The sequence below is a fragment of the Lonchura striata genome, chromosome 14 (assembly GCF_046129695.1).
Source record: "Lonchura striata isolate bLonStr1 chromosome 14, bLonStr1.mat, whole genome shotgun sequence".
Classification (NCBI taxonomy): Eukaryota; Metazoa; Chordata; class Aves; order Passeriformes; family Estrildidae; genus Lonchura; species Lonchura striata.
Window position 1 is genome coordinate 1984304 of NC_134616.1, and position 14456 is coordinate 1998759.

A 14456-nucleotide genomic window follows, 5' to 3' on the forward strand; every position below is an offset into this window, starting at 1 on the left:
GTTATAAGGTCTGAATATTCACTTCATTTATTTTCTGTGTACTGAACATCAAATTTTGGGATTGTGTGTTAGAACAGAAGGTAAAGAGCCGTGAAATTTTCAGTGGGTCACTTGCCATAAAAAACTGCAAATGTCACTCCACTAGAAATTTCCCCAAAAGTTTAATTTATTTGATTTTTTGTGATCAGTTAACTATCATCTCAAACTATTTTGTTAGCTTTTGCTCTCCATTTGTCCCAATCAATCAGTCATTGAATTTACCATGATCAGAGGAGAGTCCTGTCATCCTGTGCTACCTCTATTTTGTATTTTGCATCACTTTATAAGTTTGAAAAGTATATAGTCTTTACACTATAGGTTGAAAATGTGAACAAAAAATTGAAATGGAAGGGGAAAACAAGTCTATGCTGTATACACTGAAACTCTTATCCAAATATTGGCTATTTTTCTCTAGTACTAATAAATTCTGCATTGCCTTTCATCCCACTGCAGGTGACAACATTTATCACATGCACTCTATGGGAGCCCGTGGCTGATGAAGAGGTTTTGTCACCGAGCTGATGACAGCTGATCACTGTGGCTTGCATGTGTTCTCTCAGGTAAATCACAGAGTTTCCAGCTGGCCTGTGAAAATCCTGCCCTATTCCATTTCACAACAAGCATTTTGAACCAGCATAGCAACAGTAATTTATGCATAGAAGTTCAGAATTTTTGGTAAATTATATTTGGGTTAAAGGGCAGAAAGTGTTAACGAACAAGTAAATATTTTAAAAAAGGACGTAGAACTTAATTACTCACTGATGGAGATGCTGTGGGTGGGACTGGACGTGTGTTTGTAGTAGGTGCACACATCTCTCTGAGCAGCTCTACACCCTCACACTCACTCCCCATGCACAAACAGGATCAAAAAGCTTATCCTGTTCCCTTCTCTGACTGACCAGGCTGCAGTTCTGGGAGTCAGGATATGGATTTGATGGACACACATCTGTGTGTGCAACATGCACCTCCTCAGGGGCTGCTCCTGCATCCCTGACTGCAGCCCCTGGTATCTGGGACATCCTGGGGCTGCTCCTGCATCCCTGACTGCAGCCTTGGCATCTGGGACATCCTGGGGATGCTCCTGCATCCCTGACTGCAGCCCCTGGCACCTGGGATATCCTCAGGCTGCTCCTGCATCCCTGACTGCAGCCTTGGCATCTGGGACATCCTGGGGCTGCTCCTGCATCCCTGACTGCAGCCCCTGGCACCTGAGGCTCTGAGCCCCCAGGCACCACAGCCCCACTCCAGCCACAAGTTCAGAGCCAAGTGGTCCTCAGGGAGCAGTCCCTGAGCTAAACCAGAGCTCAGGCTGGGGAGCTCAGGGGGAGGATGCTGAGCTGCTGCCTGGGGCCCTGCAGAGCCAGCAGAGTGGTGGTTATGGTTCCCTCTGTAAAGGCAAGGCAAATTGAACAATATATCTCAAGATGATAAAAAAAACCCAGCACCAAAGTGGTTTTTTGGAAGTGAGAGGCTTTGCCCAGCTGTGAGCTGTTGCACAGAGCAGTTCCACTTCCAGCACACACTGAATTCACTGAGTTTGGCACTGGGGTTGGACAAGAGGCCTCGCTGCACACTCACACCAGTGTGTTGTGAGCCTGCTCAGAGGGGCAGGGTGATTGTGACACTGTGCTTTACCAGTGTGGATTGTTTGCTCTTTAACCACCTGATCTGATTGCAGCTCCTTTTTTAGCTCACATTGCAAATCCAGCCTGACCCACACAGAGCAGTTTGCTGGATGGCAAAGATGCTGAGCTCCCCTATAAACAGGAAAAAGCAGTGGTTCTGAGGCTTTTATAATGTTTATCAGTAGGAAAACAGAAGTGGCAATTGCTTTTAATTGCCCAATAATTTTATTATTCAAAAGATGGAACTTACAGGAAGCAGCTGCAGTTATAACTGAACCTGCTCTTTAATGTGTTCTGGGTTTTTTTTTTTTCTGTGTTTTATTATCTAATAGTGATAAGCTGCTGGTTTCAGTCAAATTTTGAAGTACAATAAGAGTTGGATTTATCAAGCCCTGGGATGAATACTCCACTACTCTCATTGAAAGACACCTTTGTGAATAATGTGGCTCTGAATTGTCTGTAGAAATCCCGTTCCTTGTAGTAAATCAACTTTCATTCTTTGTTCTCTCAGTACACAAGAATTTTAAGATTCATAACCTATTTCTGTTTGGTTTTTCTCCCTTTGTAGTTTTCCCACCCTTCCCTGTGTTTTTATTCAGCATGTAAGGAAATGCAGCCCCACAAGGAACATGCACTCTGAATTAATTAGCTGCTTTCTGTAAATACAAATAAATGACAGCAAGATCAAAATGAAAAGCGGGAAGGGGAGGACTAGCTACTGTCACACCTGTGGTGTTACTGTTCCTAATTTAAAAATAGGCTTTAAAAAGTTCTGTGCTGCCAAATTCTGTCCACTGTCACTGTCACTGCTGCTCGTGTGCTCCAGTCCCTGAGGGTCACACTGAGCTCGGGGCTTGTGTGTGGCTTCCTTTAAGCACCAGATTTGAAGGTTTTGAACAGCTATTTCTTATTCACTGCAAACTAAAACAAGAGTTTCCTGTTCTTGCTGACATGTTTTTCAAGGATTATTGGTAATAGTTCTGATTTTCCAGCCTTGTCTTGGTGAAAATCTCATTTGGTGCAATCTTAATTCACAGCTGGATATAGAGTATGAAAAACTGCAGACCAAGCATGTACTAAACTTGCAGCTCATATATAAAAGATGGGAAAATTAATACTTCAATTTGCTTATCCTCTGATAGTTATGTGTTTATTTAAAAATCAGTGGTCACAGTTTGCAGAGCTGGGATTCCCTTGTGCTGGTGTTTTTGTGGAATGTGAGCATCCTGTGATGTTCCTCCACTGACTCACCTATGTTCCACATTAATATTGAATCAGGCTCCAGAGAGATATGCCCGTGCTTTTGTTAGTCTGGACAGGCAGCTTTAAAACACTGCTGTAATTAAATTTCTCTTTTCATTTCAATGGTGGAATTAAACAAATATTTTCCTTTGGAGGAAAGTAACAATTTGATGTTAATTGCTTCTATCTGTTTCTCAGCATTGTCAAATAACCTATTGTAAAAACTACTTAATATTTCCAGAGGAATGCCATATATTGCGTAACGTATTTCCTTTGCTAGTTATTTTGTTTGATGGTTAAATGGTAATTGGAATGAAAGGAATAAAGAAGCACTTGTGGGTTGGGAACCACTCAAGGGATTGAAAATATAAAGCAGAACAATGATTTAACATTTCTTTCTTTTGTTAGCTTTTTCTTTTCATATGTGAATTACGTGTGAGTAAGAGAGATTATAGGGAGAAAAATAAAAGGAGAATGCAGAAAACTCATTTAGATCAAACTCCCTGTGCCTAATAAGCAGACACAAAAATCTACAAACTGTCTAATCTTCAGTTTATCCTTAGCCTTCCTAGATGTTGTAGAATTCACAAAATCATTCTGAAAAGGAAAAATCAGCCTATTAAAAATGAGAAAACAGAAACAAAGCTTCAGCATCATTCCAAGAGGTCTGTGGCTTCTAGCTACTGCAGAAGGGAAAATCATGAGGAAAAGAGAGAGCACCCACAGCAGAGATTGTCCTGAAATGAAAAATGTGCTTGGATTTCCACATTGCTGAACTTTGCTGGGGACGTGGTAAAGGACAAATCCTCATCCATCCAAAATCCACAGGGTGTTTGCATGTGAACATGTCAGTAACAGCCGTTCATTTCCAAGCAGGCAGGAGGAGGAAGCAGAGCTGGTTCAGGTGTTGTGTGGCTGTGTCCTGAGCACAGGACAGGCAGGAAAACACAGAGCAAACTGGATTTAGGAGTGGGCCACCCCAGCTGGCCCTGAGGGTCAGGATTGTTCCACATCAAGGCTCTGGGCACCTCGGAACCTGCAGAAAGCTCCTGAGGCAGGAGGAGCAGAATTAAAGTGTTTTAGTGGAGAGCTGTGCGGGTTCTGAAGGGAAGATGGATTGTCCAGAACGTGTTAAGCCATCCCATTTTTCAGCAGGAGCTATGTATCAGACAGTGTCACTCCTTTTTGGGGTGCAAAGTGAGGTTTTTCCCTGCCTTTCTGTCACAGTTTGAGGCTGTTCTCCCCTGGGTAGATGCTATGTGAAACCATACCAGTTATATTCAAGAGATGGGCTAGGGAGCTTCCAATTTACCATAAACCCCAAATCACTGACCATGTTTTCCACATGTGACAAAAGCATTTCCAGATGTTTAGTGGTTAATTTTTTCATGTGGAAAAAATAAAAGATGCAGGTGAAATTCATAAAAGGCTGTGGTAAGTACATTTTTTTCCCTCCCAAGATTTTTTATAGAGGTGAACAGAGAGAAATGAAAGAAAAAGCAATTTTTTTATTTCTACTCCCTGTTTTTCTTATGTAGAATGTGTTTGTGGAATTATTTACTTGGAGTGAGTGTTTGATTGGATTCTAGTGAGGATTGTTTGAGCCTGATTGCCATCTAATCTACTTGCGTCTGAACTCTCGAGAGAGAGTCACAAGTTGTGTTAAAGTTATAGAGAGAGTCAGAGAAAGTAGTATGTAGTTTTAGTATCCTCCTTTTATATAGTATATTGATGTATTTTAGCATAGTTGTTATAAAGAAATAATTCAGCCTTCTCAATTGAGTCAGACATCGCCATTTCTTCCCATTGGGTTCACCTGCATTTACAATAAAAGGCTATTGCATCAAAGCAGTAAAATGTAGATATTGTTCTGTGTATATTTTGCTGTTTTGAAAAAGTATAACCCTCAATTTATTGTTTGGTTTGTTTTCGTTGGTGACTTTTCTGTTAACTGAATTCTGTCAAACTGACAAATGACTGAAATTTTGCTGGGCCAATTTTGCATCTATTTAACCAATGAAAGATGTGACTGGTTTTCCTTGTCCACCTTTACTCTTAGCATGGATTTGGGCAGTAACTTATTTTATCTTGTTACTGAGTTCCTTTTTCGTGTGGCTGGAGACTCTTTTGAGGCAGTTTCCTCAGGCTGCTTTAAGCACCATGCTATGCATAGAACTGGATATTTTTGTTGTCCTTTTTTTCCTTTTTCAAACTCCTCACTGTTCTCAGAAATGTAAACTTGCACATTTTTCTCAAGGACAACTTGACAAGATGCCCATGAGTACAAGCTTAGCAAAAGAAGCTTTTCAATGCAGAGAATATGTCATACCTTATTGTAGTAAGAGCATGTTCAAGAGAATATTTTTTTATCACCACTCCTGTCACTTTAAAGTCTGAAAATCCATCAGGTATTTGGAATATCTAACTTTTTGCCTGTATTTTAGAGTCCTGGTGACATAACTAAATAGCCAGCAGATGTTCATTTGCACCTTCAGGTGAAGGAGGATGCAGAGCCAGGGAAAACCCTGTGCTTGGATCCCCCTTGTTCATGCAAAGAGCTCCTGCTTGGACTTTTGAGTCTCACAGTTGTTATTTCATCAGCAAAAGGAGGTTTTTCCTTCAAGGCTTCACTCTGCTCTGTGTGTTTTTTATAAATGATTATATAGACTGTTGTACCTCTTACAAATAAATACTGAGGGCTAAAAGTACAGGTTGGCAATTAAAGAATTTAAAGTGTGGTTTACAGATTCTTTGAGTCTTTCTCCCGGGATGTCTGAAAGCTTTTTTGTATCACAGCCAGGTTTGGAACAGCTCAGAAATCTGAAAATGGAAAAACTCTGACTAGATTGCAGTAGGTCAGGCTGGCTGTGCCTGCAACCATTGCACACAAATGTGAAATTTCCACATCCTCCCCATCCCAGAAAAACCAGACTGGGGCACAGCTTCTCTGGAGGCAGGAGGAGGAAAATGTTTGCTATAGATGGTTCTGTGAAATTAATGGCTTGGTTTTTTTCCCTGATGTTGTCCAAAATAATTGTGGCTGGTGTTTGAAACAGTAATTTCTCTCTCCAAAAGATCTGGGACATTGCACACACACACACACACACACACACACACACATATATATATATATATTTAGTAATATAGCAAAATCAGGTATTTACACCCTCTCAGCAATAAGGTATTTTGTGATTACTGTAAGAGGAAGTCTTTGCACTGGAAGGAGAAAGTTGAAGAACAAGAACATCTCCTCAGATCTGGTAGTTTTTCCAGTCATGAGCTGGAAAAACTGAAGTAGCCAAAAACTGAAGTCATTTGACTTCATGGCTGAAGTGGCTTTGAGATAAAAGTCTCTCAATCTTCCATTAAGAAAATTGGCCCACCAAAATCTCCCTGTCAAAGTCCTTCCCCTCCCCTCCAACAGTGTGACAAATGTTATAAGTTAAGGGCCTCAAATGATTTTTGCAAAGTCTCATAAATGTTCCATATGTCACTTTCTCTAAAATTATAATCTATTATCTCACTCGAGTGGAATAATAATGCTTTGAAAAAAATGAAATTTATCCCAGGTGCCCCAGCAGGTTGATTCTTCATTATGTGTTAATTGTTAATGGCAATTTTCCATGGAGCATCTGCCAGTTCTAGTGAGCAGAGCTCCCAGAAATTATATATTAATTTCAAGCATAGACTCTAAGAGTAGATCAAATGTGTTGGGTTTTTTAAAATCTTCCTTTGTGTCCGTAAACTGTCTGGGAATAGTTATTATTTTAAGCAAGAGTACAAAATAATTTATAGAACAGCATAAAAATAGTATTTTATTGAAGGCTTAACTCAGTGGAATGATTTGATTTCTGAAGTACTAAGCCTTCACCGTGTTAAGGGCATGGCAATGACAAATATCAGCTGAGATGCTGTGGGAGTATTTTTCCATATGTGTGTACTACAATACTAATATAATAATACCACAGTACAGTACTAAGGCTTAGGAATAAAATAAAGTTCAATTGGTGTGGAGGACATGATGTAATTCTGTATTTCAGTTCTTGTTTCAAGGTAAATGAGCTGGTGAGAAAAATTTAAACTCTCTCGGGTTTTTTAAGCTGTGGTCTTCAGCACCATCCTTGCTGTGGATTTAAGCAAACTTGGTTAAATTACTGCAAATTGTAAATTGTAATTGTAAATTACAGTATATTTTATAAATTCATCAAGGGATAATATTCACTTATTATTGCTTTAAGAACATAAAAAGAATTGATGTTTACTACATTCCTGAATCCCTTTGGGATCTGTCTTTGGTCTGTATCTAAGTTAGGATTGTTCAAGTCCTTTATGGTCTCACAGCTGAGTGTGTCTTTGGCTGTGTGTTAATTCCACTCATTTAAGATGGTCTGGGATGTTTTATGGCCAAAAATCCCAGCAGGTCAAGGCATGAGCTTTGGGAGTGTCTCTGCTTCCCTCGGCAGCACAGCTGGAGGAGGAGTTTGTGTCTGCAGGACTTTCATGCTAAAGGTGCAATTTCTCTCTGAAGGTTGTTTGGCAAACTCTGAGACTGTGTTAGCAATTTTCATTCTCTTGTTTTCATTCTCTTTTATTTTCATTTTCTCTCATTTATCTTATTTTCATTCTCTTAACAAAAATTGCTATACTCCAATTAAACAAGGACATTTTAGCAGCTGGGTTTGCAGTGCAGATTAAAAATGGTTTTTAGGTTATGTCCAACCCACTGCCCAGGTAAGGAACAGAAGAAAAGGAGGGTTCAGGACTGTAATTTCAGTGCTGTGCTAGCTGCTGTCCTAATACAGGGAAAACCCTGATTGTCTTCAGCCTGGCTGGGCAAAGCAAGCAGCAGATGGGAAATGTGGCTTTGAGGGGCTCAGCTGCTGATTTCTTTGTCCCCTGCCTTGGAAATGTGAGCCCCTGACAGACACAGGGGAGGGCAGAAGAGTTTCAGGGCAGCAGTGAACAGAGCTGGTCTCTGACAGGGATCTCAAACAGGCAGGGATGGGCAGCAGTGCTTCTGTCTTTTGCAGAATAAATGATGAGTAAAAGGACAATAAAACAATTGAGCAATTAAGATACATAAAATTAAATAGAAAATAAGTTATAATAATTTTATATAAATATAAAATTAGTGATTTTTTTTAATGTGTAATCAAACACGGGTGTGTCTGTAAAGGTGCATAAAATAAAATTTAACTAAGTTTTTTAGAAGTGACTTGAGGAGGCTGCTGATGGAAAAATGATAATGGTGTTACTTGAAAAATATTCCATTTCAGCTTCTGATGGTGTCATTGAAGCATGTTGTATTTTCCAGGACTACATTTCTTACACATTTTTCATGTTCATTATCAGCTTCTGCTGTGCACCTTGTTTATATTGTAGAATTTATAAGCAAGCTTTTCTGTTTAAATGACCCAAATAATCAAGAAACTGATTATATAAAACATATTAAAGATGATGGAAAGAAAAAGCAGAATATATTATTCCCTCTTGGTAAAACTCTGCATGTTCTTTTTAATGATAAATGTCTTTTTGAGTTGAATGTGATTCAACCTGTGATAAATATGTCAGTATTTCCATCACACATGGCCAATTACCCTTGAAAGTCAAGAAAGCAGAGTAGTTTTCTCTCACAAATACTTTTGCCCTGTAAAATCTTTTTTTTTTTCCCTTTCCCATTAATGCAGCCCAAACTGGTGAGTTAGAGACATATAAAAGAAAGCAGGCATTCAGTGGACAGGTGTGAACAGTTCAGTTTCATGTTGTCTGAACAGAAGAAGAAAATCTCTTCATTACAAGATAACAAACAGCTCAAGGTTTTCAAATACTCATTCTGCTGAAACTCAGTGTGATATTTTGGGAAGGCATCCACGACAGATCAATTCTCTTTTTCCTATCTGGAATATCACAAAATGTATATGAGTTCATCCAGCCAGTTTGTTCCTGGGTTCTGAGTGCCTGTAGTTGATACTCACATTAATCATTGGATTTTGTTTTCCATAGTCTGGTTGAAAAGAATTTGATCGATATCCAGAGCTGGTATTTATGCAAAAAAACCCCTGATTTTGTTTCCAGTTCATGCAGTTTTGTTGTGATTCTCAGGAACCAGATAAAGAAGCAGAATAACCACAGCCAATCTGCTGTGGGAATTCAGAGATCAAGATGAGCTGTTTGGGACAGATCGGAGCTGTCATCTCTCACATAAGGAAATTCTATTTTAATTCAGGTTTCCAAGAATGGCTGAAAGGATTTTGAGGCTCGAACTTGATTGTTGGGAGTACCCAGCACAACCAGACCTCTGAATTCCTGGTTTTGTTAAGATTTTACAGGAGAAAATGCTAAAGATCTTGCAATTTGTACCTCCCAGCTGAGAATGGCAGATGAAATGTTAGGATTGAGAGGAGGGGCTGTGGCAGTAAGGATGGCTGTGTGCCTGTGGCAGTGCTGGGAAGTCGAGGGAATTGTTTCTCCCTGCATTGTTTTACCAGGGAGATTTCTAAAAGAAGCATTAATTTTATAGGTTAATTAAGCAGCTTGATTCCTATAAAATTGCAGGATGTAATAGGAAATATTTGCTGTCCAATCCTTGTTCTGAGTTTAATACCTCACAGGACTTGAGGTCTTTGGGAAGAGTCCTGCTTATGTGTCTGATAGTTGATGGTTTTCTATTCTACTGCCAGTATGTTTATTTATTTTTCTAGGTAAGTGAGCAATTTAAAAACATTATGGTTTTAGCCCAATTAATTTGAGATTTTTTAAAAAATTGTTTAACTTTCAATGTTTCTTTCTGTCTACTTATGAAGTAATTTTATTTTCCAGACAATATTATGGACAATAGTGCTTGAGTCTAAGCAAGTTCTAAGCAAGTCACTTGACTTGCTTAGAGAAACTTAATTCCTTCTGAGGATGTGGTCTAAAATAGGCCTAAAATGTGAAGTGTTTCTGAAATAGCTGGATTCCTCCTCCACGAGGGTTTGCAAGGAACCTACAATGACTTTAGAGGCAATAGCATTTTTTTAATCCAAGTACCAATATAATATCCAGATATAGTTGCTATTGATTTTATATGTGTTAAAAACTGTTTCTATTTCAGTTTTTGGGGATTTTTTTTTTTTTTAATGTTTACCTTGTTTTTTGCAAAGTACATGATTTTCCTTGGCTTGTTTTCAGATCTGCTCTATTACTCTTGCATAGCAATCAGTCTTTGATTTTTTGGTCAGTTTGCAGGCTGCTCTTTGATATTCTTTCCTGTCTGCACCCTTTTAATGTGGCAGTGATAAGAGGTTCTGAACAGCAATGAGTGGTGGAAATCCATTATGCAAGATTTATAGCACAAAGGAGGAGGATCTCTGCTAATCTTGAAGGACCCCACTCCAAATAATTTTGTTCTCGGGGGTGACTATTTCTTTTCAGTCTTGGAGTGGCTGGAGCTATTTATTATTTTTAACATGTTTCTATCAGAGTACTGGTCTCCTGCTGTTGAGCTGACAGACCAAATTGAGGACCCCCCAGATTTTTTGCATTTCAAATAAATTCAATAGGAAGGCAGAAGAAAGGTTTCTGTAGCTGTCCATGAAAAGTTGTCTGGAAGTAAACCATGCCCTTATAAAAAAATCATCTCTAAAATTAAAGAGACTTGAGCCTTTAAGCCTATAAAAATATTTAAGAGAAGAGTTACAGAATTTATGGAATACACGTCCTTGATGTACTTGAAATCATTCTTTGACATTCTTTAACTAAAAATATCAAACTCTCCACCTCTTGGAGTGCAGTTTGTACTGTAGTGCAAATCAATGCATTTTTACTCATCACTGCATCATTCTGCACTAAATTTTCAGAGTATTCTGCGGCCTTTTTTTATCACTGGGAATTCAATGAAGTTCCAGACAAAAAATTGACCTTAATTTGGATCCTACCCATTCTGCCCATTCTACCAAATTTCAACTCCTCATTGCTCTTGGAATTCTGATATTCTGTCTGAAAAGTTGATAGGTGTTAAATATTTTTAAAAGTGAAGGAAAAAAATAAACCCCTGCCCTCTCTGTTGTTCAGGAGAAATTTTTTTATGCTTTTATTCATGATTAATATATTCAAATATGATAAACTAAATAAAACATTTAGCTGCCTGCTTAAAATCCATGTGCAATAGTGATTCTTGCTGTAGCTGTGAAATCAGCATCCCCTACATTTTTCCTCCACCATCTCACCCAGGAATCTTGGGTATTCTTTTTTCCCCAACTGTTCACACACTATTATGGTTTTTTTATTCATTTTTCCATTTCCTTTCCTGCACAGTACATTGGTTCTCTGTCATTCCTGAGCCATTTCTATGGTGCTCTATCCATTCTTTTATGGAGATGTAGTTGCACTCTTAGAAATCAGATCCTTTTTAGAAGGTTATGCTTATCTGCCAGGTTTTAATAGGTATTTCTTGCATTCATGCAGCAGTTGAAGGCAGATCCACGGAGTATTTTGTGACTGGGAGGCAGAAATAGCAAACAGGCTGCTGGGCAGCAATCAAACACTTCCCTTTCTCTCCTGGCTGTTCAAATCAGGAGCAAAGAGCAGCACGTTGTATTGTCTACACAGCAAAGCTCACAAAGGGTTTCTCTCCAAAAGGAGCCCCTGTACCTGAGCTGCAGAATGCTTTTGGTGCCTCAGACAGGGATTCATAACTCCTGCCAACAATGCAGGTTATTAAAAAAAAAAAAAAAGGGATTCATAACTCCCGTCAATAATACAGGTTATTTAAAAAAAAAAAAAAAAAAAAAAAGATACCTCAGAAGGAATGAAACCATCCAGAATTCACAATGATGTTGCAAGTCTAAAGCAAGAAAGGGTTCATGTATTCCATACACTTTGGAATAAAATTCAGTGCAGATGATAACACATTCAGCTTGTTTCTGAGCATAGGGGAAGAACTGTAATATATTTCTAATAATCATTGAAACTTTCTCATATGAAGCAATATGTTGGACAAATAGAAGTCTATTTTATACATCATAAATATAAACTTTAAATATAATCTGCACTTGCAAGGTAGCTGTTGTTGTGAGCACAGCAAGTAAGTCAGGTGGGCAGCAAAGAATAAGAGCTGAAGCTTTATTCCTTTGAATAATCAGCTGTTGCTTTGGTTAACTGGAACATCATAGGTGATAAGCTGTAAAATAAGGTTTCTGTATTAATATTCAGGGCTCTTTATAAAGCAGAACCTCTGAACCCTCAGAAAAACTTCATTATTGCTCTTGCAGTATGGCGTTTTTTGTGAGCTTTGATTGATGACTTTCTCATAGGCAAAGGTCATGGCAGGATTCTCATTTAATACTGACAATAGAAGAGAAATCATAAATAAATGAGTGGACTAAAGATTCTCAGATGCTTCAAGAGGTGTTAAAAGTGTTTTGAGTGGCCTTTGCTGTAGTTTATTTAATTCTTCCAGCCTTTGTTTCTCTCACCGCTTTGGTTTTGGTGTATGAGCCCTCTAATACAAGTGTTTCTGTATTTTGTATTTTTTCAGAGCATTTCAAGTCCCCTAATAGTGTAAACCACCAGTCTAATTTTTTAGATTTTCCCTCAAATATCTTTATATGGGAATATATTGCATTTTTAGATGCATGACATGTATCAGCATCCATAGGTTTGTGTAATTGACTGCCTATGGAGTGCTACCATCTTCAGGCTGGATGTAGACTCTGGCTCTTGAAATATCCATCAGATCTTCCAAAACCACAACTTGCAATCTCCCCATGTTATCAGCACAATTAGGCAGTGCTGTCATCTGAAACCATCAGAGAACATCTTTGTTTGCTGAAGCAAAAATGACAATAACTCTTGGATTTTTTTTTTTTGTTGTTGTTGTTCATAGGAGAAAATTGATTTTGTGGCTTTAGTTTGCTCAATATTGTGTAAATGTAGATCCAGAAAGCCGTTTCCAGCCATTTGCATGTTCACCTTCGTCTGCAGCCAAATGTCTTGACCAGAACAAGTGAAATTTCTGCCTTTCTGTTCCAGCTGGTTGGGAGGGAGTGGGGATATCTTTGCTGCTTAAGATGGATGCTTCACTTGTTCACAGGAGGAGAAAAAATTTCCAATCATTCTGCACCACTGGAGTCTGGCAGGAGCTGCTGAGAAAAAGGAGGATAAATGCCATCAGAAAAAAGGCAGATGTGAGGGTGCTTGCCATGGTAAGAACTCAGTAAAGCAGGTGGCTAAAATGCTCAAAGTGACAACCTAAAAGTGGTACAATTTGGAATTTCCCTTGTTTCAAATACCTGTTATGATTCATTTCACACAACTGACAAATATTGTTCTTTTCCAAGCCCTTTACATTTGGAATTCATTTAATCACGATAGTCTCAAGGTATGTAATTGTTTATTTTCTTTTCATTGTGGTTTTTTTTTTCATTCTTTGGAGATAATATATTGTGATTACATGTTAAGTAGTGTCATGAAATTATTTTGGAATAGTTGCTGCCATAAATAAGAAAACAATAAATTCAATTCCAGGGCAGCTCAAGTTCTCCCACCTTCCATGCTTCTTGTGGAGAAGCCCTGGAGGATGTGGCTGAATGGTTTGGGTGAAAAACCCTCAAACAAACTAAATCTGACTTTGCTGCTAATTTCTGGTTTTCATTGTCCTCCTGAATGTAGTGATTGTTATTTCTTCTGTGTCAACGTCTTCCACCATGTGCTGTTGCTAAGAAACAGGGCTGTTGTGAGTGATCCAAATAAAAGAACAAATCCCTATTAAATTCACTATCCAAAATGAGGGCCTGTCTGCGTGGAATCAGCATTTGTTTTTTCATAAAATGCCCCAGTCAGAAATTCAACTTACATTTTTTTATGTTCTGGGTGCAGCAGTAGATAAAGTCTGTAATGAGTGTTTGGAAGATTCCAACTGACTCTATTTGAATGAACCCTCCAGGTGAAAAACTCCTGCCACTCTTTAAAGGGCTTAAATCTCTCTGCTGGGGAAACAAAGCTTTGTGTGGAAGTTACAGAGCACTGGAACTCTGAATAACTGAGGCTGCTTGGCTGAAGCAAAATAAAATAAAATAGTCCAAAATTACCTGAACCTTGAAGAAAAAATGGAAAAAGTGATATTTTTTAAAAAAAAAAATTGTTCAAGTTCAACAATTTGAATTTTTTTCTTCCCAGGTTAAAAAGAAGAATTTCATGTCACAACAAAATAACACAAAAGGAAAGCGGCACACGATGAAAATATAGGAAATATGTTTTTCCAGGTAAATCTCTGTGACAGATTTGTCATTACTTAGCCAGAAAAAAAAAGGTTTAGTGTGAAATTAATTTCTAATTAGATAAGTACTTCCCTGGAGCATCATCTGAAGAAGGGAGAGGGCCTAGTCCTCAAAAATCTTTCAAATACTCCTAAATCATCAGATTGTGGCTTTGCATGTGGATGGCAGCAATGCTTTTTGGAGCCAAAAATGATGTCAGTGATTTCTACAGAAAGGGGATGACAGAATTCCATAGCATTTTCTAAGCCACAGATGATAAATTACACTGTTCATATATTAATGGAATTTTGTA

The 14456-nt window shown here is 38.4% G+C and overlaps 1 long non-coding RNA gene across 1 annotated transcript; it reads left to right on the forward strand.

Moving 5' to 3' along the window:
• Positions 1 to 564: 564 nt before the first annotated feature.
• Positions 565 to 14149, forward strand: LOC144247121 (uncharacterized). Its single transcript, XR_013340816.1, has 3 exons — positions 565 to 599; positions 12979 to 13266; positions 14064 to 14149. It is a non-coding gene; the product is annotated as an uncharacterized LOC144247121 (long non-coding RNA).
• The last annotated feature ends 307 nt before the right edge of the window (positions 14150 to 14456 follow it).